The sequence below is a fragment of the Fukomys damarensis genome, unplaced genomic scaffold, assembly GCF_012274545.1.
Source record: "Fukomys damarensis isolate Sample0158 unplaced genomic scaffold, DMR_v1.0_HiC HiC_scaffold_20, whole genome shotgun sequence".
Classification (NCBI taxonomy): domain Eukaryota; kingdom Metazoa; phylum Chordata; class Mammalia; order Rodentia; family Bathyergidae; genus Fukomys; species Fukomys damarensis.
In genome coordinates, this window is record NW_022900932.1 from 17,999,891 (window position 1) to 18,005,441 (window position 5,551).

The window sequence follows — 5,551 nt, forward strand, 5'->3', positions numbered from 1 at the left end:
TTTTTTCCTAAGACAGGGTCTCACTTGTAGTTGAGACTGACCTGGAACTCACTACGTAGCCCAGGCTGATCTTGAACTCAGAGTGATCCTCCTGCCTCAGCCTCCTGAGTGCTGGGATTACAGGCATGTGCCACCATGCCTGGCCTCTTTGCACTTTCTGAAACAATCCTAGAAATCCTCTTTTGGTTGTGCAGCCAGAAGCACAGTGCCAGATACAGTGACTAAGGTGGATGAGGACACACTGTTGTGTTTTTACAAGCCTGCCTTCTGGTTGGATGGCACTCAACAACAGCATTCACTACATCTGTGACACAAAAGAGGACTTCCAGAACTGTTTCAGAAAGTGGCAAGAATAATTGGATAATAGTGTTTGAAAGGATAGGGAGTACAAGGGGAAGTACTCTGAGGAGAATTAATGGCAATTTCTTTTACTGTAATAAAATTTTAAATTAAACAGTTCATATTTGATCACACCTAGTGTGTGTATGTGTGGATTTGCTAAATTTATATATTGTCATTTTCCTTAGGAGGATTCCAAGTTCTACGATGGTGAGCACTTTGCTCATGTAGGCAGACAAATATTTATTGGATGAATGAATTCCTATTGCCACAAGTGCAGGAAGTACAAGGACCCCAACTCCCTCTACCCCCAGAAAAATACCGCGACACACCCAGAGTGCATTTGTCTTATTTATATCAAAACATCTTTCCCTCTCCCTCCCCCCTCAGACCTTCCTACCCCATTTCAGATTGGCCTGCAAGTCTATTTGAACCATTTAGTCATTTTTTATAGTTTATGAAAACAAATTATACAGCAACTATTTTAATAAATTAAGCACAAAAAGGGAGAGAAAAGAAAGACAACTAAATGGGAAGACAAAAGCCAGGCTACGCTTTGGCTTGGGGGACAGGGGTAGCTGAAGCGGTCGCAGTGGTTGCTGGAGTGGCCGAGAGCTGGTGACCACCGGGCCAGGACGCGCCCCTCTTCCTTGAGGTCCTTGCCCACAACCAGAATGTAGAGCAGTGGAGCCCTGGTCCTGCTTGTCCCTTGAGGGAGCACCAGAGACAGACGCATCCTCAGCCTGGCCAGCCCACTGCGCCAGAGCCGGTCAGGGAGTGGGCAGCAGCCTAGCACAAGTGTTCCCCCTCCTTATGCCACCTCCAGGAGCAGCTGCGATCGCAGTCCAGCTGCAACCTCGTGTTCACATCTGCCTGCCTGCCCAATGCTTCTTGGCGGCAGGGTGGGGGGGTTCTAGGTCCCCTGAACCCTCTGAGATGAACAGGGTGGGGGTAGGGGGTGAGGCAGGACACGCATGCAGGACTGGAAGAAGCTGGTGTCTCTGTGTACAAGTGGTGTGTTTGACAGCTTATGTGCTGATCATATTCATATAGTACTTTAAGCAAGGATGATTGGCTAACTTTCAAAAGTGGGGTCAGGGTAGACATCATCCTTTGAAACGTAGTTATTCTGATGAACAGACTGTTGACTATTGGCTGACTTTCGGAGAAGAGTTCACTAGAGTGGAACTATTTTAAAAATGGCAATGATTGGCTGCATTTTTTTTTTTTTTTCAGATACTGGGAATCAAACTCAGAAACTTGTGCTTACAAGGCAGGCATGGCACCGAGCTAAATCCCCAGCCCTTTTGTTTGTTTTTTAGAAACTGTTTTCCTAAGTTGACTTGCCATTGATCTGTTAGTTGAAATCACTTCTACTTGTATCATAGCTATAGTATTATCTTTCCCTAAGAACGTATATAACTTTAAACATTTGGGCTGCAGGGATTTAGCTCACTGGCACCACGCCTGCCTGGCAAGTGCAAGGTTATGAGTTTGATACCTGGAGCCAAAAACAAAACAAAACTGTAAACATTTATTCAAAAATATTGATGAGCACATCAGATGCAAGAGGAAGAGATTTAGTGAAGGTTTACAGTGGGCTAGAGCAGCTCTGCTCTGCTGTTTGACCATTTAGAGAGGATAATGCCCGCCTTTTTTTCTTCTCCTCCAGGCATCTCTCATGTTCATCCTCTCCAAACGTGATCAGTTTATTTTTTTGTTTTGTTTTTTGTACCGGGGATCGAACTCAGGTCCTTGTGCTTGCAAGGCAGGCAGTAGAACCATTGAGCTAAAGCCCCGGCTCCCAGGTGATCAGTTCAGATAGTCACATGAAGTGTCTTTTAGGGGCCACCACTGCCGCTGTTTAATGTTTTGTCAGCCAAAGGTTCATGTGCTGGAGTTTTGGAACCCACTGCACCAGTATTGGTAGGTGGCAGAACCTTCAACAGGTGGGGTCTGATAGGAGGTGATTAGGTCATTGAAGGCACCACCCTTGGAAGGGAAATATGTCTTTCCCTTACAATGTACTCAGTCTAAGGTATTTTACTATAGCAACACTAAAGGGATTGACACAATCATAAACATCATCATAAAATTCAGAAAAGGGTCATCATAATGTTACTAATTAATCATCTGACACACTTCTGTATTCTTTATTTATTTATTTTTCCCGTACTGGGCATCAAACTTAGGACCTTGCACTTGCTAAATCCCCAGCCCCTTCTTTTTCTTTTTTCTTTTTCCTTCATTGAGTTTATTGGTACGTTTTAGGTATACAGTACAGTTACATTCATTACTGGGATCTTGTACCTTTACATGACAGGTCTTGGTTCTCATTTTTCCCCTTGTCCCTGCCCCCCCTTCACCCCTCCTCCCCTCCCCATTTACAAACATTTTATTTCCATTTTTTCATGTTTTTTTTCTTTTCCCTTATTACCTTCCCCCTACCCTTCCCACTTTCCCTACACCTTTAGCCCTTTTCTTCCCATTTCACAATGTCAGTTATCTCATTAGGATCTTATGTATTTTTCTTTTTCTTTTCTTACATTTGTTTACAACTCATAGTCTGTCTCTTCATATGATAACCATTTTCTACAGCAAAGATTAAAAATTTAGCTTATTCCTCTAGTGTTTATTGTAACTTTTAGAGTTCAGGGAGACAGGTGTGGTAGCACATGACTGTAACCGCAGCACTCAGGAGGCTGAAGCAGGAGGATTGCTGTTAAGGTTAAGGTCATCCTGGGCTACATAGTGAATTCAAGGCCAACCTGAAGTACATAGAGACACCTTGTCTCAAAAAAAAAAAAAAAAATTCAGAGCATATTAGGTTTCTTCAGATGTATTATATCTGTAGTCTGTGGTGAGTGCTCATTAAATTCTAACAGAAAAGAACTTCCTTTTGTGGTTTAGCATTGATAAATCTTAAATCTTTAAAATCTTACATATCTAATAATTGGAGGCTTTTCTCACAGATTAGCCTCAGGCTCTCTAAATATCAACCTGCTTCTCCTCTACTCTCTGCACATTTTTATGTTATTTTTGCAGTGAAGGGGCCTGAAATCAGGGTTTCATGCGTGTTAGGAAAGCACTGTACCACTGAGCCACATTCCCAGCTGTAACTTTTTTTTTTTTTTTTTTTTTGGTACTGGGAATCGAACTCTGACCCTTGCACTTGCAAGGCAGGCGTCAGAACATTTGCGCTAAATCCCCAACCCCCCAGCTGTATTTTTTGATGTTAGAAAATAGCACAAATTCAAATAGCAAATAGTCTCGCCCTGCATCTTTGTTTTACAATCCTGAGTGGGTCAGCGCAGTGGGTGATAGGGCTACATATTCTTTGAAGCTTGAAAGATCTGGCCGTATCTTAACTACACATGGAAAACCTCATTAAACTCAAACCAAATGTATCCTAACTTAACTTTAGCTAAATTTTAAAACTGCCTGTTGGCTATTCCGATATCTCTAGCATGGCAGAGGGAGTTACTGAAGACTGAAGATTACAGTTAATATAAATCACTTTTAAGTTTTTATATAAGCATATGAGCATGTGACCTTTCCGGGACTCGGAAAGGGGCAGTGCAAATGAGAAAGTTGAAGCTTCAGTAGCGTTAGTAACTTTTTTTGGGTACAGGGATCAAACTCAGGACCTTGCACTTGCCAGGCAGGCACGGCACCATTGAGCTACATCCCCAGCCCCTTGCTTCACAGTGCATCTGCCTCTGAAGCCCTTCTGTGATTCCTGACCACTCTGAACTCCTAAAAATAGTGCTGAGGACTACAAGAAGCTTTTATGTGGATCATATCAATATTTACTGTATTCAGAGTATCTGTTTTATATTTTTGTAAATCTCTTTAATGTCTGACTTAAAAGAAGATTCTCATATATGTTTTGCACTCACATCTGTTATAATAGCACAGGTCGGTAGCCTCTGGAAAACCCCACTGCATTTCCATTACAATGAAAGAGGCAAAGAGTCTTAACAAGAAGTAATTTGACCTTGTTGACTCTGGCCACAGTTTGAGAAACTACTGATTTAGACGTCACTGAGTACCCTTTCTCTACTTCTGTATGTGTATAATAAACCCCACCTCCCAGATAAGCATCAATTGTTAATCATTGCTCTACTTTTTGGCACATTATGTAAATTTAGAAAGAACAATTTTTAATGAATAACAAGTCTTTGGGAGGTTCTTTCACTGACAAGAGAAAAATCACCTCCTTCCTTGACTCCTGGTGGTTAAGCTTTCTTCTTTTAGGAATATGACTCAAAGCAAACACAATATTTGATGCCTTATATAGAGTACTTAATTTGTGTGTGTGTGTGTTTCTGGGAGTTGAACACTGGGCTCTCTGCATTCTAGGCAAGCAATCTACTACTGAGTCCCTGGAGTATTTAATATTAGAACAACAGATTCTAATATTTACCAAGTCCTTGTTGTCTGCTAGGTGCATGCTAAGGGCTTTAAATCATTATCTCATTTCAGTCCCACAATAATCCTAGGAGAGAGATAGTACTCTCATTCCTGTTTAACAAATGAGGAAACTGAGATACAGAGAGCCGAACTTTTTACAGTCAGGATTTAAACCCAGATAGCCTGACTCTGAAACTCTGTTATCTACTGATAAAGTATAAAGGAGGCACATAGAGGGAGATTCCTACAAAATGTGGAAAGGTTAGTCAAGTTAAAAGCCTTTAAGGCCAAGACAGCTGACCATACCAAGATTAGATGCACTGTATTATTTTCCACGTAGAGGTTCTTTTCTGCTCTATTTTCTATGCTCCCATGTTCCTCCTTGCTGATGGCTTCGTCTCTTAGACTAAAAAGTTTACCCTGAAATTCAGGCACTAAGTAGCACGGGAGCCGGAAAAAAAAAAACCGTGGTAACCACGGTAACGGTGGCGTGGCGAGAGCACTACGCAGGCGCGTTACATCCCAGCCCCGCCCGCGCTCCCGCGCAGCCCAGCCCCAACCGCTCCTCTAGGGCTGGTACTCCAGGGGCCTGCCGCGTGTGGGTGTGAACGGGAGGCCGGTTGTGCGCCTGCGCAGGCCCGGGGGCGCGGGTGTGATCGAGCTCACGTAGCTGGGGCTGCAGTTGCCTCTTCCCTGGCAAGGCAGTCGCGGCCTAGAGGTTATAAAAGGGCTAACGGGCTCCCTCTGCTGCTCAGTCGCGCTGCCAGCGGGCTGAGGGCAAGGAGTGAGCAACCGGCCC

General features: G+C 43.3%; 2 protein-coding genes across 3 annotated transcripts in view; one reads left to right on the forward strand and one right to left on the reverse strand.

The window, feature by feature from the left end:
- The window catches only part of Nudt13 (nudix hydrolase 13), a 34,000-nt gene extending 28,641 nt beyond the window's left edge, over positions 1–5,359 (reverse strand). Inside the window, exon 1 of one of the 2 annotated variants that reach the window (XM_010606780.2) lies at positions 5,059–5,359. The gene's annotated coding sequence lies outside the window, so the exon portion shown is untranslated. The remainder of the gene's footprint in view (positions 1–5,058) is intronic. The other variant, XM_010606763.2, reaches the window with a different exon arrangement.
- The window catches only part of Ecd (ecdysoneless cell cycle regulator), an 88,381-nt gene that overhangs the window by 54,217 nt on the left and 28,613 nt on the right, over positions 1–5,551 (forward strand). The window lies entirely within an intron of this gene.